The following is a 24,574-nucleotide window of genomic DNA, read 5'->3' as shown; positions in this document are numbered from 1 at the left end:
CCTCTTCAATCTCAGCAAAGGCTTATGGACAATTAAAACAAGTCTTATAAGATCTCAAGAACAGTAACAAATTTTCAAAATGGAGAAAGGTTTAGGACTTTTTCATGTCTACACAATTAAGGACAGTAGACAGGAGCATGTTCTACAGTTTGTATATGTCTAAAATTACTCTCTTCTTTTTAGAGCCCTTTAAGTATCGGTCTTGCTGAAGCCATACAGGACCTCCTATGACCCACAGCTTTCCTGTATTTTCCCATTGCACTGTGTGCCTGAGACAAGTCAGTGTCTGGACGGTACAGAAGAAAAATAAATAATGTGGTTCTCGAGCTCTCTAACAGACTTCTCCCATTCAACTTTTCTGCCTTTCATTTTATGCTATATAGAAATTGCAAAATGTTCAGCATGGAGAGCTTACAAAGAAAACCCTGGTGGGCTGAAGTCTTATTCTTTGTTCCTCAGCCCTCAGAGATTTCCTGCTCAAGAGCATTTGCAGTTCAATTAAAAACTCCCTAAAACAAAATATTAAGCTTTGTAGGTTCATTGATTGCAAAGATGATGCAATATTTGATTGGTCCTTGCACAAAGATATTTTTGTAATTGCTTAGTCTGTAGAGATTCAAGATCCTGACTGAGACAGTGTTCAATTCTGGCAAATAGTTGACAAATTAATAAACTTAAGGTCAGGCTGAAGATTAAATTTTACACAGGTGACAACAGTGAATGTGTTGCTGCACTTGGACATCCTGTGCAGCTGTTGCATTCTTTCTTTTTTTCCTCCTTTTGTTTCCTAAATGTTCTTCATCCAACTTATGACCTGTCTATTTGTCATCATTTCAGTAAGGATAAATGCCTCTCAATTAGGTTTCTTAGCTGATAACATATATTAATTAATTCTGGTCTTTATTGTCACTGCGTTATGCTACCTGCAATAATGGCACATAGTTGTTTGGCAGCTCCTGCAATGACTGAGAACTGTGTTTATTGGCACAGGTGGTCCATGCCAGGTGCTCATCCTCCATTGCAAAGGTCTGTGGTGCTGTGGTTGTCCTGTGTGAGGGGACCCCTCCCTGATCCTGTCATGCCATTTGCTTTTGGAAGAGTCTATTTCTCTTAGGGGAAATTACAGAAAATATTACCACTCACAATGCTTTGCCTGTGTTCTTGCTGGGGCACAGGGAGGGTGCAGGAGGGTGTGTGAATGATCAGATTCCACATGGGAGTGGGCTCAAACAGGTGGAGGTGCTGAACTGTGGCAGTGTGGGGGGTATCCTCTGCACTCTGAGGGCACAGATGCCCATTTCAGGTATTTTCTGTGTTTGGCACCATTCCTCATGGTGCTGATAGTTCATTTTAGCTTAGTATTAAAGCAGGAAAAGATCAATCAGAAACATAAGCTGAAGAAAAACATATACTCTTAATGTTGCAGATTTCCTGTCTTTAAGGGACAGTGACCCTGCTTGATTCAGTATTAGCTTTCAGATTGTTTGTGGTGCTTTTCTTTTTCCCCCAGCCTCCTATTCTTAAACTGCAGGTTATTTTAAGCTTATTGCTTTTATATTGTAGAACATTTAAGACACTGTAGCCATTAGAATTAGCTTGGACAGTATTGAAGGTCACACTATAGAGAACTAAATTATAATGACAGTTGCATAGTCTGCATGACAGTCTTTTTATCTAGCTCATGTATCTGATTCTTGTCTTACTAACCAGTGTTTATTCTTTCCTACACTGATAATTATACTTCAATACTTCAACAGTGACATTTTAAACCTATTTTGTTGCAAAGGTTTTTGTTTGAGCAAACATCACATTTATTTGGTTACTCTCATCTAGTCAAGTTTAAATGTGTTTCACTCACCATAAATTTTCCTTGAAATGAAGCTTTTCTGTTGTTTTGTTTTGTAACGCTGTAATAATCACTGACATGGTGATAGATGAACAAAAACACCAGAGGCATAATCTTCATTTATTATATGAAGTTTGGGAGAAGATGGATCTGGACAAAGATGCAACTGATCCTAGTGTTGCAATTGGTTTTGATTAATTGTAGCTTTAAAGACTTCTGATATTATAGTAACTTGTTAAAACAAAGTGCTGTGCTGTCCCTCATGGGCTTGGAGCACAGGGGTTGGCAGTGGATCTCTGACTTTCCTGGGCTTTTTGTGCAAAAGACCCCTGTGTCCTCCTGCTCTGTGTAAATAGAATGATGGCTGATGAGAAATGCAAGTTGTTGCTTCTCAATCCTTGCTGGTAGGGTCTCACATGGAGTTGTGCCCACTCCCACACAGCGACCTTCTGAACTGTGTCTCCAATTATAATCATGGTTATGTTTTCCATCACAAAATTCTTGAGCATCTTTTGATTTGGTAATATGTATTAATTATTTAATAAGCTGGTTTCAAAGTTTAATTAAAATCTAAATTTTACAATTGGCTATGTGTCTGTAAATAGCACCTGCAATTGTTCAAGAATTATTTGAAGAGCAAGGCAATTGGTATTCCAAACAATTGTTTTGTGAAGGGTGAAATCTAGATACATTGAGAAATCTGTAAGAGAAAAAACTGCATATAGACTCCCTGCTGCTTCTCTTACAAAAAATTAAAGACAAACCAGAAAATGACGGCACATAATTATAAAGAAACAGATCCATTTGTTAACAATTCTACAGTGAAATTTTGTTATTGGCACTAATAACAACATAAACATTTGCATTCAGGTGAAAGCAGGCAGTGATATTCACAATGCGGTCAAAAATGTCCCTGTAGAGTTCTCAATGAGAGGCGCATTGCTTGAATAAAACCTAAAAACCTATCAGGCTATTGAATAATGTTATTTTGCTATTGTGTACTTCATTCCCTTTTTTTTTTTTTTTTTTTTTTTTCCTTAAGGCCTATTCCTCTCTAAAATACTTTCTGGTATTAAATTCTCCAACAGAACTGGAAGCTATCTTCCAAACATATTTTCTAATCTGTATTTTTAAATTGCCTTTTCAAGTACATAAATGCACATGCTACAATTTATTTACTCATCATTCCTAAAACTTTGAGTAGGCTCTTTGAATGGAATTAGAATAAATTCACTAAAGCATCTGCTAAATGAGAAGTGTTTAGTAAGTGACTGGCTACTAATAAATCCCAGGAAAAACATACAGAAATTAAATAAGGTATTGATATAAAAAAGAGGTGTAAGCAGCATCAGTACAATATAGTAGCCTGATAAATCTGGTTTGAAATTTAACAAAAAAGGCAGTATTTTTTAAAAAATAAATAAGTATTCCTGGTCCTGAGAAGCAGAGCTGTAGCTGGGCTCTGTGGGTCTGGAGTGGTACATGAGTTTTCCCACAGCAGGTGCACCTCCCAGCCTCCAGAAAGAACTGGTGTGAAGAGCTGGGAGATGTGATGTCCCTTTGTAGCAAAGAACATTGCACTGTGAATGCCAAGTGTTGATAACTCTGTATGTGCACCTATTTATTATAGTATGGGATTCCTTCTACTGAAGATCTTGCAACTCTGAAAATATTACACAGGCTTTGCAGTAAAAACTGCCATATGCCAAAAATTCAGCTGAATGCTTTTTGGATTTCTCTGTCTGAACACCATGGAGATGTCTGTCACAATTGTACAGCTGCTGCAAGTGGTAATTTTCTAATCAGATGAAGCATAAGAGAAATGATTCCTTGTTACATACCTTTAAGCTACTGCATTTAACTTCTTTTCATTACCATGTAATTATCTTTTTGTTCTATAGATGGTGTGATAATTTCCAAAACTGTTTGAGTCTAAAAATTAAGTGAAGTTGTGACATGCCTGGAACAGTCTTACTTCAGTGACCTAAACTACTTAGCTCTGGTAAATGTTCACAACAAGAAAAGCTGCCCATGCAATGCCCAGTCATCACAAGCTATCCAAAACAGCTGTGACAGACACTGTACTTTAGGCCTGATAAGAGTTAGTGGCTGCAAATGTTTTCTGTTTTTCCTAGTTGCATTTGTGATTCTTGTAGCTGTTGCAGAAAGCAAAAGGTGAAGTTGTGTTCTTGGCCTGTTGTTTTCAATAATCTTTAAGAAAGAGATAGGAAAACTAGCATTTTCATGTCAGAAGATCATTTGTTCATTTGAAGGAGTTCTGAACAAACACAAAAGGATCTAGCATAGTAGGAGGAACCAGAAGAACAGATAAAATGTGGAGAAAACAAAGGCAATTTTGAGAGTATTTGGATTCTGTAAAATTCTGTAAAAATGGTGCATTACTAAATATACTGTTTGATAAAATAATTATAAATTATCAACTATACATACGTTAAAACCATACAAAATATTGTGTGGTAAATAGTGCTCATCAAGGCCAGTAAAAAGTGTTAAAATAATTTAGGACTACGGAGTCTGCAAGCAGTGTGTTAAACAGACCACTGATTTGCTTTATAGTAAGCCAGCTATCAAGAAATCATTAATCTTTTAAGAACTGATATGGAACTAATGGAAAACATATCTGAGTCTCATCATGCTGGTGTAAAATAAGATTTATTGTAGTTTGTCAGACATTTTCTTCCTTTCCACTCCCAAATGCTGAGAAGGATACTTTAGTAGCAGAAAGAGATTTTAAGCTTGCGCATTTGGCTCTTTTTGTAGTCATTATTATAGGTAGGTTTAGTACTTTTGTAGGCTCCATCAATTGTCTTACTATATTATGAAAAAATCATGTTTCTTGTTTGAGGAAAAAAAACAGAGAAAGAGAGATGGTGTATCAGTATATGGGTACGTAAGTCAAGAACAGCTAACAGCCAAAGGGCAGTAACTCAACCAGAAATGGATATTGTAGTTCTCGGACAGCAATTACCTTGGCAGTTGTTTCCCCTAGGAATGGGATAAAAACACTTCCAAAATACAGACACCTACCTCTATGTGCTTCTAACCAGTTTGTGTCTCGCAACCTACTTAATTGTGAATAAAACCCAATTTAAAAGATTACCCTTTCTTATCTTAACCCACCTCTTTTGAGACATGCACATCAATGTTCCTTTTCCTTTCAGAGGTATTTCCACTGCCCCGAGTCCGTTTCTTAGTTTCCTGCCCAATGTACACAGCCTATATGGTGAAGAAAGCATTGTGTCTGGGGTAATTGGCTGGAAATCCAGTAAAAAATGAGATGTGGAGGGAGATCAGGAAGCCAGAGGAGCAGCAGCCTCTGTGGGGCTCAGAGTGGTCCCTGCTGGGAGCGCGGTGCTGGTGCGCTCCGGTTCCTTCCTTCAGTGGGAACTGACCCAACCCCTAAGGGAATGGAGATTTAGCAAAGCTCAAGTATCTGCTCAAGTGCTGGACTCTGTGTCTGCTTTTATTATTGATTGGCCAGTGGAGAAGGCTACTGCAGAGAAATATGGCAGTGAGATGACATGAGATGAAATATTTTTTCAGTTAGAATTGACCTCGTACTTCCCAAACGACGGTATGAAGTGGTACTCCAAATGAATTATATGGGGACATCCTAATGAGTAGGAGTAGTTTTGGATCAAGTTCTAGCCACTACAGAATTTCTAACCTTATGAGAAATGTCCTTCCTATCGCAATTCACCATACAAAGAGAAAATTGAGAAAGCTTTGCAGCTACAGCTGGCTTAATTTATTTGTCTATGAGGTGATAATAATGTTTGGCAAATGCGGTTGAATACAACCATGGCATTCAAGTGTTTAGGCAATGTTCAAGACTATGCACATTTTGTCCTTGCTGTAACTTTAGATCATAAGGGCTCTAAAACATATGTTCATTTCTTGCAGATAAGGTTTGAGGTTTTAAGTACATCTATATTTACTCCTGATGATTTTTTTTAAAATTCCATTTTTATAAACTGATTAAGCCAATAAGAGTCATGCACAAATCATTGTCAAGAAATCAGTAAGATTTTTAGCTAAAAGATTGCTTAGCTGAGGTTTAGCTTCTGCGAGAGACCTTAAGGGCTGTTTATATACAAGTCACAAGACTAGTGGACATAAAACATAAGAAATATTAGTGAGAACTTACTCAAATAATCTGCAATTTTTTTATTCTACAGAGAGCTCTGTGGATAGTACAACACTTTTTACTGTTCTGTCAGGTTTTTGCAACATGGTTCTTACACTGAGATGGATGTAAGTACCTTGAAACTGCTTATGTAAAAGAAGTAATTTCATAAAATCTGACGTTTATTACAGTTCTCTTCATCATGGTGACATAAGGAGGCTAGGTTACCTGTCCCTTTTATTAACTCACACAACTAGTCAGCTTGAGTGATGCTCAAAATTTCTTCTTCAAAAGGCTGTAGGAATGAAAAGGTTAAATGTAATTTTAAATGTCACTTTCTAGCAGAATACTTCCACCATGGATAGGAAATATAAAGTAAGCAAAACTTGCTTAATTTGAAGCTTGTAGTGAACCCTGAGATGACTATTTCAAATCCCCCCATGTAGACTGGAAGAACTGCTGTAATTTCACAGCAAAATTTTACTTTTACTTTTACCAGACTTGTACCAAGAGATGCAATGTAAAGGAAAACTGATTTACTGATTTACGAGTATAGCTTTCCCTCATGATAAAGACAATGAAAGGTTTTGGTTTTTTTTTTAATTTAGGCTAGAATTATGCATTATTTTATTTGAAATTATTTGCTGCCTAGGATAAATTAATGAGATGCACACCTTTTTTCACAAAAAAACTCAATATAGAGAGCTAGAGGAGCACCAGCATTATTTATATAGATAAGAGATCAAACTGCTTTCAGGCTGGACGTTCCCAATACCATTGATTGCTGGAAAAAGAATTACAAAGGCTGTACAACTTTTGACACTGTCTAAGGGGTTTTTTGATCATGGTGAAAAGATAAATAAAATTATTAATGCTAGGCTCTAAAGCTAAGTGTAATGGTCCTGTTGAATGCCTCATACTTCATTGGTGGCTTTTAAGTATTTGGGATATGCTAATAGAGATACTGGATTTTCCAGAACAGAAATATGTCTAGTAGCTTTTCTGTTTGATAAGGTCTTGATGTTCTGTTGCTTTCCATGATTACTTTAACTGTAATCTGTCTAAACTGTCTAAAATTATTCTGTTCAGAGAATTTATTCATATCTGACCCCTGGTTTGGTTGGCAAACACCTCTAAGAACACCAAGTCTGCCCCTTGATAGGTTAGTGAAAGGTTATAGGCACTCTAATAGTAGTGAACTGGGTTTTTAGGACTTTTAGATTTGGCAACTTAAAATAAGCTAAGAGGTTTCAACTTGAATAAAGTAATGCAGAAGTTATGTGCGATTTATTGGGAACTGCAAATGACAAACTATACTGGACTGCCCAAACATAGTTCATGTTGGAAGTAGTACCACAAAAAATGAGGAGTCTGAATAATCATCAGTTTTAGCCCCTTTTATATATATTTAGAGCATTTTTTTTTAGGTGTTAAACAGCTCTGGAAGTGTATAAGAGTTTAGGTCTGTGGACCTAGGGGGACATTGCTGGCTGCCCTGGGCCTGCAGTGCTGGAGCTCTGCGCTATGGTTGGGCTGGCTGACCACATTGCAAAGTGGCAGGGGCTGCTGGGCTGGGCTGGGCTGAGCCCGGGTTACTGCAGCAATGATCACCTAAAACTTTCTTAACCACTGTGAGTGGTGTGACCCTGACTGTCACCGCTTGAGAGTGTGCCTTAGATTGTCCTTTCATGGCACTGAATAATGTTATTTTACTACCTGAATTTAACTAGGCTATATTTATATGTCTTATTTGGTCCGAAGAAATGCTGAGGGGAAAATATAAATGTGTAGAAATATACCTTGAATTTATGATTTCCATTCTCTGCAGGGGTAAGATTATCTTTCTGTAATTACATAGTTCATCAACTGGCCACTGCTCATGGGGCTTGCCTTGCCTACTGCTGAATGTGGGGACCTGTACATTAATTTTAGCTCTGATGATGATTGGCTGTAGTGTTCCCTGTTGTCACTGCAGTCGCAGAGATCAGGCCTGATGATATGCCACAAAATCAGTGACAGTTTGCATACAGACATGGTTTACTCAGGTCTCAGCACTGCCATTCTCAGAAGATGAGGAGGTATTGAACTGTCAAACTGAGACTGAGAAGGTGACAGCTGATGCATTTTAGATCTGCTGCCTTCATGACTGATTTAGTAAACCTAACTGAGAGCAAGCAAGCTTTTTCTCCTTCAATATTATACTCTTTAGAAAAATAAGACGAAAACGAAGCTGTGAAAATGTGGCTTTTTTCTCATTTTTAAACACTACCCTTTATTCCTTCTTTTCACTTTGAAACCTTTTAGTGTAAAAATGATAAGGATGCAAGATCTGAGAGGATTTTTTCTATGGAATGAATTGAGGTAGAGAAGTATTTTTATCCTTTCCACAGCTCTGTGGCAATTTAACATCTGACTCTCAGTCAATCACTCTACCTGCTGTCTTCTAGATATCATACAACTTCTTTAAATAGGTAATGCTGAAAATAACATAGACTAGCAACAACATGTGGAGACATGCAGTAAATATAACGATGTGTTTCCTTCTCTTCCCTGAGTTGCTACCTAATTTGATAACATCGATTAAAAAATGAGGGTAATTCATAGTACAGTGAGTTAGCCTAGGATGAAGCCATTTCAAAAAACACAGCAAGACTCTAGTAGGCAATGAATACAAAGGTGACGCAGAACAAGAGACATTGTCATTGCAAGTTGGTGCTCATAGAACTGATTGCTCTGCCACATAAGAATTGAACTTCTTGTGTATGCAGAGAGACATTTTCAGTCATTTATGTTTGATACCACTAAAATTTGAAGGGCCTAACAGGGGTCTTAAGTGGAAAACTCTTTGCTGTCCGTTATAAAATGTCCTTTTGGCAGAACAACTGCATAGTCACAGAAGAGAGAGAGAAATTTTGTAGATGTCATTTTGTTGGCAGCATCCAGTTGCTCAGAGCATTTTTTGTCTCTTGTGTCTACTCATATGTAAAATAAAGGATGTGGGAAGCGATCTCTTCTCTACATCTCTCCTTCTCTCTTTTTGACTGAAATATTCCCCTCAGAAAAGCTCTGCTGTTGCTTCCTGGGGTCTTAGGAATGCTCCTTTGTCTGATTTGACTAGCAGGGAATACAGTGCATAATATATACCCTGAGTTCAGAAGAAAAAAGATTTTTATGTCAAGAGAATTTCCTGCAGTTTTTCTTGAATACTTAAAAATAGAAAGATGAGATGCTAATATGAAGAGTGTGAAGTATATTTCTGAGTTGATAATACATTACATATATATTTGTTTTCTGTGTGCTGTATTGTTTTTGAGAAATTGTGTTTGGGTTTTCTTCAGTCTGTTAAATACTGGAAAATTGGATCACTGGAGCAGTAAGTAAACTTTGTGCAGATAATGCCCAGAGATGTCCAAAATCTTCTGCATTTCTTTTGTTCCCTCCCTAAAATTTCAAGCAGAAAATGAAAGTATTTATGCAGAAGTCACATAAATAATATTCTTCCTTCATCATCAGTGCAGCTGGGAATGCATTATTTCTGGTGATGACTGACGTGTTCTCTCACCTCTTTGTCCTCTCCTCACGAAAATGTTTTGCCGCTGCCGAGGCATGCCAGTGTTGGACAAAGCACAGAGTCCCGGGCTGTGCCTTTGGGAGGGCTGAGCCAGGCAAGGGCCAGCAAGGAGAGGAGCAGAGATGTGTTGGAGCACATATGCCAGTCACTAGAAGAAAGGTGATGACCCGGGGAGGTGACAGTGCCAAATCACTGTGTGGCTTAGTCCCAGATAGTCCAGTTCTCTAGTGGCTGTTGTTACTGTTTTCTTGGTGTATTAAAAAGGAGACTGGGGGGGAGTGGTTTCAAATTGCTTTAGGGATCAGACTTATATATATATATATATATATATATATATATATATATAAAAATAATACTAAAAGCAGCCTTCAAAAAGTAATAAACCACAAAATACATCGCTAAACAGGTAAGTTTCTGCAGGGAGAAAGTGAAACATTTGTTAAATCTCTGTTATATCTGCATGTTAGAGAAATGCCTTACAGTTCTTGCTGCAGGCTGGCTTCCCTATATGCTCAAAATTCACTTCAATATTTATTACAATTTAAGGTTCTATTATTGAGTATAGTGACGCAAAACAACGTTCCAGCAGAATGTTTGCTCCATAGACTCGTGCTACCAGTCCTGCAATATCAAAAAAAAAGAGCCCTATTTGGATTATAGAGAACAATAATGTTATCAGGAGGAGGATACTTGCAAATTGCACTCTATCAACTTCTGTGATATTTATTTCTACTACATATTTGTAGATTCTGATTCTTTATAGGCTTCTTGGTTTTCATTTAAATTATTCCAAAATATTATATTTTTATTTGTCAGCAAAGTATCTTTGCCTATCTCTAATGGATTTATTAAAATCCATATCTCACGCTGCTACCCCTAACACTGGTCCCCAAATGCTGCTTTACTGTCAGTGACATTTTTGTGTGAGTTGTGGGGCCAGATACTACAGTCCTGTCACTTAAATCAGGATGACAGCCTGGTGCTGGGCTTGAGCCCTCATGGCTTGTCATGATTCAGCATTTCTGCCATCAAGGGAAGGAGATAAACACAGACAGCAGTGAAATGGGCAGAGGGTGCCTTAATGAGGGTTGTTAATAAGGGGAAGGCATTTTTCATTTTAATGGTGCAATAGAGTTTTCCCCTCAATTCACTTTCTTCCCTTACCTCTGTGTATAGTGTATTACACAGAAATACACACTTGGGATTAAGCTACCTGGAGAGAAGTAGTGCACACCTGGGCTATAAGTACTTTGTTTCCAGGAACAGACAGAGGCAGAGGTTTATTGAGGGTGTGAGGCTCAGGGGGCATGAAATGGTGGGGTGAGCTTCCTCTCTTGATGCATTAATTAGCATAACAATTACAACTAGAGAGAATGGCCTACCAAGCCCTTGCTGGTGGCATCAACAATCCTGAAGGAGAGAAAACAGTGATTTCAGCTTCTCTCATGTTATTTGTCTTTCTAGACAAAAGCAGCAAGAGAGTGCAAACACAAAGGTACACTGAGGGATGGGGTAACCCCATCAGATCAAGGTGTTTCCATGGCACTGCTCCCCAGCCCAAGTCCTTATGGGCATTGTTAGTGGAATATGGACTGCAGGCATCCCTTTGCTGTAGGGCAGATGTTTGTAGCTTGCCGAGGGAAAAGGAGAGAGAAGTTCATTGCATTTGCAGAGTGATATATTTAGACCTTGCTCTAAAATTATCAAGTCACTTCAACCTCCTTGTATTTTACTCTATAGGCTTGTCGTTTTCAACCTTTTTGATCTGTGAACCTCTCAACCTTTTCCAGTGAAGATACGGATCTTTGTATAGTGAGTTAAAGCTGACAATCAGCTTGAATTTTGAATGTTTTCTTTTCAACTTTTCCTTACAGATATCCCCAGACCTTGAGTGCTTGGTGGACTACATTGTGAAAGCCATTGCCCTGAGGTATCAGTCACGCTGAACTGAGCCTAAAGCTACTAAAAGCTGAATATTCTGGCTATGAAAAAATATCTATTCTGTTGAGGTAAAAGTGGTGATTTTGATAGGGAGAGCTCATATTATTATCCTTGAAAATATTTACATTTTTCCTTCGCAAATTTTGAGCAAGCTGAATCTTGAACTCTGATGTTTGAGTGCCCAGCAGTGAGGACTGAAAGCAAGGACAGAGGTTGCTGGGGGTGAGGTGTGAGTTATGATTCCTTTAACAAAGCAGTAACATGTCATAGCCCCTGAAAGACCAGAAATTCAGGTTTTGCTCTATGATCCACTGAAAAATGAAGCAGATTTTTTCGTGAGGAGTTAGAAGTTTGTTAAAAGAAAGGCATTTCAGGAATCAGTGTTTCCTGATTGAACACGCATTTTGTTAGTCAGTGTCCCTCAAGCTGAACTGCAAGTTCAGATTTCCCAGGTATTTTAGCACTGAGCCCAAAGTTACTGGCAGAAGGTGGCCGGAGAAGCAATATGGAAAGGGTAGTGGTGAAAGGGAAATAAAGTCTGATTGAATGGTGCTGAGCAAATGATTCTAATTTTTCAATGAACTGACTTTTAAAATTACTGTAGAGTTCTGTGAAAAATAAGGGGCAAATAAAGTTAGCACAGACATTAGCCAGCTAGGAGAATATCAGGCTTTTATTTTCATAGTTTCATTTTCTTTGGAGGCATGCTTCCTAGGAGAACTTATCAATAAAGACGGCAATTATTTCATTTTGCCCACAGCCAAAAAATAATCTTTTGTTTGTGCTTATGTCTGGATAGCCCTGCTGGCTGTGAGCTTTCCTTTGAATGTCTAGGTAGGGACAAGTTAGAATTATATGGTGCAGAACACCTGCTTGCTCCAAGATGCTAAACTGCTGCTTAATAGAAAACTTGATGTCTTACTTGTGTAGTTCTCAATATGAATTTACTATTTCTTTGACTCCTGGCTGTGTGTGATGACTTTTGTAATAAGGAGGAATGGCTAAAAATCAATGGAAAGCTGTTTTAAAATTGTCACGCATGAATTGGTATGTGTGCTTGGCATAGATTCTCAAACACAGTCAGAGCAAATTAATGGAAAGAAAAGGATGCTGGCGAGAAGGAGGTGCATCAAAGAAGTTTGGATTAGATTATTCTAGGTAAAGCCTTTTAGGTAAAGCCTTTTAAAGCAGCATAGGAAGCCAGTAGTTTTTTTGGTTGTTGTTGTTTGTTTGTCTGTTTTTAAGAAATATTTTTTTCCTGTATGTACTTAAGCAAATCCTGGGAAACAGAATCGAGTCAAGCACTTTTGGGATCTTGAAAAAGAAGCTGGCAGTGAACCATGTGCATTTTATCAGCCAACTTGTTCCAAAACTCTGGGGTCTACATAGGAAAGCAGATTTGCTTTTTAGTTTTCTGGCAGACAAAGATGGATTGCATCCTTTACATGGCCAAAGGGGGAAGAGAGATTCTGTTTAAGGGGACAATTTGTTTGGTTGTCTTTCTTTGACTGGAGCATTGCTTTTAGGAGAAGGGGGAAGCTATGATAGCTGACATAGGCTTCTTGGAAAAACATTATGTGGAACCTGCCAAGATGCAGGGGGAGGAATGACACTGACATACACTGGTTTCATGCCTGGGGAACTTGAAAGAGAAAGTATTGAAGTGTCTAGCATTTGCTATTAGACAACAGCTTTTGGAGGTCTGTGTAATGCAAAAGCCTTCATTTTAGTAATGTCATATTGAAGTTCCTTTTGCCTCAGAGGAACTACTGCTAACAATATTAACATTAATATTTGTACTTCTTAAAGGCAATTTTTGTACATTGATGCCTAAGTTTATGATGGCTTTTTCTGTTTTATCATCCCATCAATTCTGCTCAGGTTTATTTTAGTTTTTGAAATGTACCTATGATAGCTCAGAAAACAAAAAATATATTGACAAATTACTAACTACATTTCTGAGTGGTCTGTATGTGCTCATGTAAATACACACAGAAAGTGAATATTTGCAGGAACAATGTTTTGCACTCATAGTCAAAACTTGTTAATAGAAAGGACTGCAACCAACTATCTTTGACTTTCATCTGTGGGATTGGTAAGGAAAGATAGATTTTAACAAATGATAATGTGAGGGGGGAAATAGAAATAAAGATAAAAAAAAGAGTGAAGAGGAAGGAGAAGCAGATAAACAGAACACTACCTGATGAGAGAGTTTTGGTCTCCCAGCAGCCTTAGTGGCATTTCGTAGATTATGTTTTAAATATTGCATGATGAAAGGTGCTTCAGCATTTAAGAAGCAGCTTTTAGAAATAAAATAATATTGATGTGGTACTTCATCTGTTTTCTGCATAAATGAAATAGCTACTGATTCATTTGCACAGCATCTTCCTGCACTAGTGGGAATAGACCTCAGAAGTTAATTAGTTGGTTTTGTGCTTATCAGGAGTGGGAGAAAACTAACTGCAAGTCTCCACAGGATGCTGGTAGCTCTCCTTACTTTAGGAATTTCTGTGATGTTTTATAGGTAGAGGACAAGCTTGGCAAAGCCAGGCATGTTTTATGAGATTAAGAGAGATTATGGCTGTCTTGGTCAGCTGAGGCTGATCTTGTGGTACCTGAATAATTTCCTGTCCATGCCCCTAGATGCTGAAGTGAACTGGAAATTCAATAACTGTTGCTGAGCTTCAACATTGTTAGTTAAAGTATAATGTAATACTTGCTAAAATTATTAAAGCTGAGTGCAGACAGAATACATGGGTTACATTAGAAAAATGTACTTGTACATTAGGAAAATGTACAGGAAGTTATACACGTAGCTTCCTGGTTTTTACTATGTTCTTTGTTTAATGTCTATAACTTTTTTAAAACAAGGAGAAGGATTCTAGGGAAACAAACCCCTTGCTATCCTTTTATTATGGGTCTTATATAAAATTGTGGACAGGCTATGAAATCTTTTCTCTTAGGAAAGTGGAAATTCCACAGGAATATATTGAAAGGAAATCCATTCTGCTGCTCCACTCTCATCTGCCAGAAGTTGGAGGAGGGTAGTGTGCTCACCACGATGTGTGAGTGTGTCGTGGTTTGACATGGAAAAAACATTTTTTCAGAAGGAAGAGGTCATTCCAGTCAGCGGTCAGGTTTGGATACTGACACTTGGGGTGACCAATTGAAGGTGGACACGCCTCTGAGAACACAGAGGGGTTAAAAGCGGAGTTCCCAGGAGAACTCGCTCTTTTTTGGTTCCGGTCATTGCAAGGTACAGACCTCCCCCCCCAGCCCGGGCTGGGTGGGGGAGGGGAGCCATGCGGCCTGCAGAGGTAGGCCAGGGGGTGAAGGATCGGAACCGAGCTAGGCCAGCTCCTGCGGATGGAAGGGTGGAGAACATCTGGGATGTCTTTGTTCCCCTCGCCAAGCTAGAGGAAAAGAGATAGAGAGCCAGCAGACACCTGGGAGTTTGCCGGCAGACCAGAAGGAGAAGTGGGGGGAAGATGCTCAGCGTGGGAGACGGAGTCCTGGGCCAAGATTTCAGCCGTCCTGGGAGTCCGCGAATTTTAACCATTTTCTGGGAAATGAAGGCTTTGTGAAATATTACTCCTCCTCAGTTTGAAGGAAAGAGAGATAGCCTGGGACCTCAGATGTTAGGGAAAGAAGGCTGGGGGGAGATGGTTGAGTGGCTTTTGGCTGGACTCTTTTTGTCAGCCATAGACTGAACCAATCCTTCCTCCAAGAGAGACTGCATTTTAGGGGGATGCAATGGTGAGCCAAGAGACTCCTTCAGCAACTACAAGTTCAGGAATGAACAGAGAGAGCTGAGGAGGGTGTGAGGATGCCCTCCGTCTTCAGAGAAGAAGAGAAGGCGATCTCTGTTCTTGGATCCTCAGCCCCAGGGGAAAATGGGGGGGATTGTAGTCCCAAAATGAGACACTGGACTGTTGTTCCTGGTGGTCCTTGGCAAAGCATCCTTAAAGGAGCCCTATAAGCAGTCTCTGTCCATGCCCGGTGGTGAGACCACTGTGACATGGAGAGGAGAGTGTCACACTGGCCGGTGTGTCTGGGCAGTGCCACGTGTGACATGGAAACACAAGAGGTGGCAGCTGTGTTTCCTGGTGGTCTATGGTGCAAGGGAGACTCCTCTCTCCCCTGATGGGCTCAGTATTGATTATGTGGAAGGGTGAAGACTTGATTAAGGGTCCAAATGTGTCTCGCTGTGGTTTGTTGGAGCTGGGTGGTGGGAGGAGGAATGTTTGGAAAGGTTTTCATTTCGAATTTTGTGTGTGGTTTTTTTTCTCCCTTTTTTCTTTTATAGTAGTAGTAGTGTAATAAAGTTTTTCCTTTGTTATTAAGTTTGGCCTGCTTTGCTCTGTTCTCGATCGCATTTCACAGCATTCAATTGATAGGTTGCATTTTCATGGGGGCACTGGCATTGTGCCAGTGTCAAACCATGACAGAGTGCTCAGTGATTGTCCAAGCCAGAGACAGAGGAGAGACAGGCCAGCTCAGTGCTTGAAGTGACAGGAGTTATTTGATAGGATGGCTGGTGCCATTGTCCTGTGACAGACAGCTCTGCCCAGCCCCAGTGTGCAGAGCAGGCTGAGGAAGTGGCCTGACACGTCATTGGGAGCTGGCACAAGCAGTGTGTGACAAATGGAGCTGCTTCGGCCTGCTCTTTGCTCCTCTGTGTGAATGAGCTGTAAGTGCACATGGGGCTGGTACTGAGTTTCCTCTCCCTCCTCACAGCTATCTATTCCTTATTGCAAGCTCTGGTTTAAGGCACAGCTACAAGACAAAAAAAGAATAAGCAGATTTGTAATATAAGACCAACAACTCATTATTTTGAGAATCTTTTCTGAGCAGTACTTGCACAAAGGTAATGTTAATTTATAATATTTTGGGAAAAGACATTAGCTGGAGAGAAGTGCTGTCAGTAAATGTATTTTTAACTTTCAGTCTTAGTCCTTTATTTTTCAGCTCTATTAAGTACTTTCCCCAAATCCCTAGTTACATAGTTCAAAGAGATGAAGCTATTGGATTATTGTCTTTTTCTTGTCAAGGAGACTACAAAATTCTTTCTAGAGCCTGAGTGTAGCCTCTATTAAATAGAATGTTTTGGTGGTGCACTTTACAGCATATGTGCACAATATGTGTGAATGTAATTGTTGAAAACTACATTTTAAACAGAAGTTCTTGCCATGGTAGAATATTATCTTAGGTTGTAGGAAACATTTGATTTAGCTAGGTTTCCTGAGGAAAATTTTCACTTCTCTTCATCTTAGCCATCTAACTGTTCTTAAGTTAGAAAAAAGAACTTGGCTACCAAGCAAATCCTCCTACCATCTTCCTGGTCAGAGTTTCTTCTGCAGACAAGGAAACAGAACCAATACAAATACCTGTGAACTGGGGCCACTGGTCATTGATCAGCACTGCTTTGCACAGGGCACGGTACAAATGTCCAGCAAGAATAATCTCTCCACAGCTTTTACAAATACATAACAATAATGCATAGAAAATATATCTGTTTTCTGAACCTATATTCCTACATTGCTTCTACATACAAATAAAATGTGTCAGGCAGCCCTTGTAATAAGCAGTAAATTGATGCCCAATTCACTGAATTCTTCATATCTAATGAGAATTTTTTTTTCTTTTTTTTTTTCCTCTCAAATACCTTAATTGGGAAAATAGTGTTATAAATTCAATTGGTTTATGTAAGACAAATCATTAAACTAGGAGTCATGGAACATTGGAGCTTTGATATGACACTTTACTAGCGAGTTTCTGCATTTACGAGGCTTCCAAATTTTCAGGGAGTTTAAATAGAGATATTACATTGCAAAGGACACCCTAAAATGCAGGAGTAATAAAATAGTTTTAATTTTTACTCATTTGATTACAATTCCTTTTCCATTTCTTCTCCCTCCCTAAATAGTATAAGAAAAACATTTTTTCAGGTAGCATTTTCCACGGATACAGCACGAAGAGATCAGATTCTGTATTAACTCCAGAAAAATTTTAGCACTGGTGTTGTTGCTGTAAAGTGACCCAAAGAAATGTGAAACAGAAATTTTTGTCTTGTGATGGCTTGTTTACCGTGACAACGTATAAAGGAGATGAGAACAATTTTGTTTTTTCTTTTCAAAATGAAATATCTCCCTCTGAGAACACAGAGAAAAGATTGGCTATGTCCCCAGACTTTAAATGAGAAACAAGGATGATTAATCTCTTTAAAAAAAATAAGACTCGTTCTTTGAATAACATGTTTGATTTTCAGTTAAAGAACTGTCGAATAAAAATCTAAGCACTTTCAACAATTTCAACACTATTTTGAAATTTTAACTAATCTCATGTTATGCTGCCTGTTATAATTGGATTGACTCTCTTGAGTTTTCTAGGAAGAGCATAAGAGATAAGAATAATTCTTCTGATATGATAAAATATATAACTGCCCTATCACATGGCTTCATCCACTTTTGTCTGCCAGATTAGCTGTAAAAGCAAAAACCACTTTAAAAGAAAAAGCATTTTATAATATTTTGTACTTTCTTCAAGTTTTTCTTTGAGAACAATATACATCGTCAGTAAATTCCTCATCCCATGTTGTGTTGGGGAACCATCTGCTTATCTGGTAAGCAATGATGAGTTTGGAATAATGCCACTTAGTTCATTGGAATTTTAATGCAAATGATAAGACAATCTTGATTTTTGCATGTATATCACTTGATTTTTGTATAAGTATGTTAGGGTCTCATTTGACGGTCTCTTTTTGTGTTTACTGGATACACGTGTAGGACATTTTTATTAATGACAGAATACATTATGAATTCTGGCATTATTTTACAAACTGCCCACTCCTGTGCTGTAAAGGCAAACAGTAAAGGTCAGAAAATTCAGTTGTAGGTGGAGTCAGAAAGATCAAACTGATGGTAACAATGCATCTGGTGCCCTGAGAGTGGAAAAACAGTGTGGAGAGAAATGAGCTTGGCAGCTTTGAGATCTCTGCTGGCATCCAGTGATCTTTTGGTATAGGACAATCTTTTCCCATCAATGAGCTGCCAGAGAGGCTATACATTTACAGAGGGGGGATTTGTACTGAAGTAATGCCAGCACAGGGTCTTTGTTCTGTTTAGTTTTTTTTAATCAGTACAGTTCCGAGTAGGAATGCAATTAAGCCAGTCTAAGAATGACTTTAGCAGTATGTTATGCTTTCTAAATGAACATGACTTATAGCCACATTATCATATAGTCTATCTACTTCAAACTATGCACAGTTCTTCAGCAAGCCTTGTAAACAGTGTGAACTCCAGTTATCAGCTTCTATTGCTGCCTCAAACATCAGTTTTGTGGCTTTTACAGTTGCACCTGGAATTTTGCCTTCCATCTTACCTCAAAAAGGCAATCACCTATAGATATTTTCGGAGTAGAGAGTAAGTGTGCAAGGAAGAGCAGGGCAAGAAAGCAGAGGTCTGGTGACATGGCCCCTGGCATTTCCTTCATCAGAGCTTGTCTCCCCATCTCCATGGTGCAGCAGAACATTCTTAACTTCTTGGTGCTTGCAACAAGGAGCATTGCTCTTGAATTTGCTCCTTCCTAAACATTCCTCTGAACCCAAGCTTTTGGACCTGTTTATGTGAAAGATGAATGTAAATGCACCACTGTTTGCTTCAGAATCAGGTTTTCCACTTACTTTTCCGTACCTGAAAGGAGTGAAGATACAAATCATTGCCTGAATTCATAAAAGAGATATTTATACATGCCTAATTTTGTAACAAGTACACTCCCGGAATATTAAGTGGGGTAAAATATTTAATCCCAAGGAGGATTAGATAAAGAAAATGCCTAGAGATTTTGAAACTCAAAGCAGCATGTCTATATCATGTACCTGATGCTTTCTAAAATTTAATTTTCTAAATGGTGGTGTCTAATCAATGTGTCTACTTTGGACAATTGTTTTTTTTTACATTTGGCATGATACACGCAGTAAAAAAACTGTCCTCTTCCTCGTAGCTGCCTTAAAAATTTACCAGTGGGACAAGAAAACCAGATGAAAATAAGTAGATGGAACAGTAAGGAGAAAATGTGGAAGGGTATCCTAGAACAAGGCATATTGTGTCCAATAATTTTGTTTTGTTTTGTTTATATAAACTTTCCTAGTTCCATATTCTGTTTTCAGGAAATTTTAGTGCTTAATGTGATTATTTATAGATGATATTTTATTTCATTTCATGCATTTTCTTTCTCTGGAAAGGCTTATAATGGAAAGTGCTGCTGTACTTTTGAAATCCTGCTTGTTCAGACCTACTTTCCACTTCCCATCTTGATGGAAGTACAAATGTATCTCATTGAATGTTACTTAAATAGTAATTGATCCTTATACCTGTGAGCCCCCTTTCTGATCGCACCACATTTAAGGCAATTGTCAAACCTTTTTGAACTGATTATGTGATTCCAATCAGTTCTGCACTGAACTGCCCACAGTGCCAGCTGATGGAGTAGCCATGGTTTAGAGGTCAATTCTCATGTCATTGACATCAGCTAAACAGGCAGGCAAAGGCTGGTTTGGCCCTTCATGATGAATTTGGGTTATTTCTTATTTTCCTCTTTCAACTTTCATCTCTTTGTTTGAATCTGTACCTGTTCCTGGATGATTTTTATATTCAGTAAAAGTTCTTGCTGCGATCATCTCACTCTGAATGTCTCTTGCTGAATGAGTCTTCAGTAACAGCTATATCTTTTTACACTTTAAATGCGAATTTCAGCCTTGGTTAAGCAAGAAATTAATTCTGACCCGCCTTCTGTACCAAGCCTGCCAAATGAATGGCTATTAACTCTGGATTATTAAACCCCCAAAAGCTTTTCTGCAGCTTCTGGGAGATGACCTGGAACTTCCTTTACAAACGGGAATGAAAAGAAATCAGAAGCTGCAGAGAATTTTTTTGCTTTTTTTTTTTTTTTTTTCAGGAGGAGTGTGAGTAGAGGGGAATGTGGTATGTAAATATCAGGATATCCTTTCTAATGGTTTATCTTTTATTTCCTCAGGTTTCTGGTAAAAGGACTTGCTACCGTCTCTCAGTTCATGGTATGTGTTGCTGGCTTTCTTTGTCTGTCCTATTACTGGTAGGTTTCAAGTTCTCTCTAAAGACAGTTAGATGAACTAGATGAACTGACAGATTGCTGGTTGTGGGCAGTTTTCCCCTCAGGATTGTGTTTAACACAGCAAACTTGTTTTCAGGGATTTTGTTGTTTTTTTTTTTTTTGTTGTTGGTTGTGTTTTTTTCCATGTCACTCTCTGCAGCTGGAACAATTTTCCATGTATATATATATTTTTTTTAATGTTAGACATATATTTAAGAGAGCAAACAAGCAAACCCTCTACCAAAGGTAAATAAGCAGGAGTTCCACAGCCCCAAGACCTGTAGCTGGGCATTCTTGCTTGCTGGGTTCAGGGCTGCTATGGGCATGAGCACCTTCCTCCCTTCTACCTGGGCCTTCTGGCTGTGTCTGCCTGGACCCAACTCCTTGGCTCTTGTCAACTGATGGTCTGTCCTGCAGGTTCTTTCCTCCTCCCACTTTGCCTCTCCAGTATTAAAGAATTGCTGTGCAATTCTGAGTGTAACTGGAAAGAGTATTTTTTTTTGAGGGCAGAGTAACCTACATCTAAGGTAGATGCATCCTCTACAGGCAGACTAATACAACAGTGATGTTTAACAGATACCAAGATAATTGATGTGATTAATTATAGACAGAAATAGGCAAATCTGTCAAGCATGCTTAATACTAAGATTACTCAGCAAAGCAGAGTGGGGAATGTTTTGGGGTGTTTGAAAAGGGCTAATCTGTGTTATCTGGTTGCTGTTTTACCTATTTGCTACACCTTTTACACAGAGATACTAACTTTTCTCTTTATTTGTTAAACATTTGGTTATCCCTACCTAATGCTGACAGACTGTAAAACCTTCTGTATACAAGGTGAGATGGGTGTGCTGATTGAAGGCCTGAAGATTGACTGAGCTGGAGCATTCTCAAGGCTTCAAAAAAGGTTTTTACTTGACGTGCTTTCCCGCAGGAGTTCACATTTGCTGTTTTATCTCTGGGAGTGAGCTTAGTGACAGACACACACTGAGAGTCAGGGAGAAATGCCATGGGAGCTACTTAACAGCATTCAGATGCAGAGATGGCATTTGATTCCCAGGCTTCTTTGCTGCAGCTGCTTTGTAAGAAATCTAAATCAGGAAACTCTACAGGGTATCAGGAAAGCAGACCTCTGATCTGTGCGCTCACACCATTAAAAAAGCAGAGTCCTGCTTCTGAAACAATAAACAAATCTAAAGGTTATTTTGGAATAACTCCTGTTTATTTTGGTGGAGTCTGTGAAATGGCAGAATTGCAGGTGTGTGGACACACCACCATGTGTCATGTGTGGTAGAACCACGAGAGTTCTGTGACAAGGTGTTAACAGGTTGCCTGACATACTCATTGTAGCTGCTTCCATTTAATGTAGGAATTGCGTTAGTCTAATTCCTACATGTTGTTCAGGTAAAATATTCTGGATGTGTTTAAAAGCAAGTGCCAGTCTTTTGAAACAGTTCCCAGCACCTGCGTTTTAGACATCAAATATTCTTTTAGAGATAGCAGAGCTTGAAATATTTATTTTGCATTTTAGTTTCTATGCATTCATTTAAATTTATATTTATAAATATCTGGAGGTGAGTAATTGAAACTCGTCAGCAATTCTTTTTCTTTCCCTTTAGATATATAGAACCTGAAAAATTTGAAATACCTTGTGAATAGACATGCTAATGTTATGTTGAAACTTTGCCTCTTGTTCAAGGGAAAGTTAATTTTTTTGTGCTTCTTTTGGTGCAGTGAAATTAAGAAAGTCACCAAAAATAAACATAAAAGCAAACGACTAGATGGCAAAAGTGATAAAAATGTAAGCACTGCAGTTGTAAGATAACGCACTCCCTGATGCCAAAACTGAATTGTTGATGAAGTTTGAAGTAATTCCATCTTGCATAATATTTTTAAATTCTCATCTAACGCAATTGACTTAAATGTGGAAACTCTGAAATACAAAGAATTAACCTCACCTTCCAGACAAGATGCTTAAGGTTAAAAATAATAGAAACATAAATCTTGTGTAAGTCTTATTAGAAAAGAAATATCTGCACTATCTGAGTTAGATTTCTTTCAACCAAAACTCCTATTCTGAAATGCTACCGTTCTGACAGTGTGACAAATTGCTGGAACAAATGCTAAATAGTTAAATGGACAAGTGATGGATGGCCTCATAAGCCTTGCAGGGCAGCCTGTGTAAGATACTAATTGGTTCTGTGGAACTGGTTTTGGTCAATAAATTCACTTGAGATATTTTTTTCTGTATGTGTGTGTTAGATATCTTTAAAGAATTCAGTCTTGTAGGTGACAAACCACTTGCAATGTATTAGGCCACCAACAACTTTATTTTGTCTGCTCTACCATCTACCTTCTTTCAAGGATATAACCTACTAAAAATCTATTATTGATGCACTGCTGTCTCTCAAATGCTTCTGAATTATGAGTTTATGTGGAAGCCTCCAGAATTTTCTGATGCTAAAAAAATGTCCATGTTAAGTTTTCCACAGTGTTTGCAATTGCTCTTTTTTTTTCCTTCCCCTGGAATAGATTCTGCCACTATTGCTCACTTTGAGCAATACGTTCTGCTGCAGAGCCTAAATATTAGTGTACTCCCCTTGGAAAAAGTATTGCCAAGGTGAGTAAAGGCAATCAGACTCTGGACTTTGAGAACTCTATTAGGAAAGAGTTGAGCCACCAATCCTTGAACTGAGCTTGGAGGTAAGGAAGTAGCTGCAGAGGGTTTTTCAAGCTTCTCACTTTGAGTTTAGGCCCTAGCTGTTCCTTGTTCTGCAATCCCTGCACTTGGCTGAGCTCTCCTGGCTGAGCCACGGTTCATTGTGTCTGTGGGTGCCCAGAGCAGCCCTGTCCTGGGGGGCTTGCAGGCTGAGTTGCAGCCTCCACCTGAGCTCCAGAGGGCTGCAGTGGGAGCAGGCTTTGCTCCCTGTGGTGCCTGAGCCACAGCCCCTCCAGCCTGGAGCCTCAGCCTGTCTCTGCATCTCTGCTCTGCGGCTGGGCTGGGATGCACGGTGCTGGCTGAAGCAGAGATGCTGTCACAGGTGAAATCCCAGCTCTTTCTCTGCTCCAAAGTTCGGAAGAGAAGCTCGTTGCTGTTGTTCTGGTACTGTGTAGATCAGCTGAATGGTTGAAAGAGTTCACCCTGTTGTTTCCCAGAGATGAACGGTTGGTTTTGGGCAGCTCCCTCCCACAGCCTGGCTGCTGCAGATCCCGTATGAGACTCCTGCTCCTGCTTGCTCCTGCTCTGCACAGCCCATCCTGGGATCTGCTGTCTTGACATCATCTCCAGGCATTGAAAAGACAAGCCCTGAAGCAATTGTCTTTCAAGTCCTTCAGTCCTTTGTTGAATTTGGACCTAAGTGATTTCAGTGGAAATAAGAAATGTAGAGTTTGTTCTTGGTTTCTTTTGTTTTGGGTTCTGTTTTTTTAATTGCCTTTTTTTTCCCTCTCGGGTTGGTTTATTTGTTTGTTAGGTGGATTTTTTTCTTTTTCTAAAATTTTCATTACTGCTAAGTAGAATTTGTTTTCCATGGATGCTAAAAAAACTCAAAGAGAACCAAAGCCAGCCTCAATAAGCGAGCCAGGGAAGCAGAAGGATTGAGATGGTTTCACAGTTTTTTCCAGATAGCAATTTCCTGTTCTATAAAGTAGAATAGGTTAATTCTAAAAGCGTCGGAATTTAGAAGGCTAATCTTTGAGATAAAGGAGAAATCTGAAATTAATTTAGAGTTTCAATAATGCTAAACTTAAACATACAATACGTCTTTGCTTTGCATTCTTGCTCATGTTAACATATATGAGATGTTTCCTAATTAAACCCTATATTTCAACTGCTGTATATTTAAACCAAATTTGCTTACACTTACTAGCTACCTTAGCAACAAACAAGACGTTCCCAGAATGATCCATAAGTCTAATATATATATATAAATGTCAAGAAAAC

This window comes from Taeniopygia guttata, chromosome 8 (assembly GCF_048771995.1).
Source record: "Taeniopygia guttata chromosome 8, bTaeGut7.mat, whole genome shotgun sequence".
Taxonomy (NCBI): Eukaryota; Metazoa; Chordata; class Aves; order Passeriformes; family Estrildidae; genus Taeniopygia; species Taeniopygia guttata.
The sequence above is the reverse complement of the archived record's forward strand: the minus strand, read 5'-3'. Positions refer to the sequence as shown.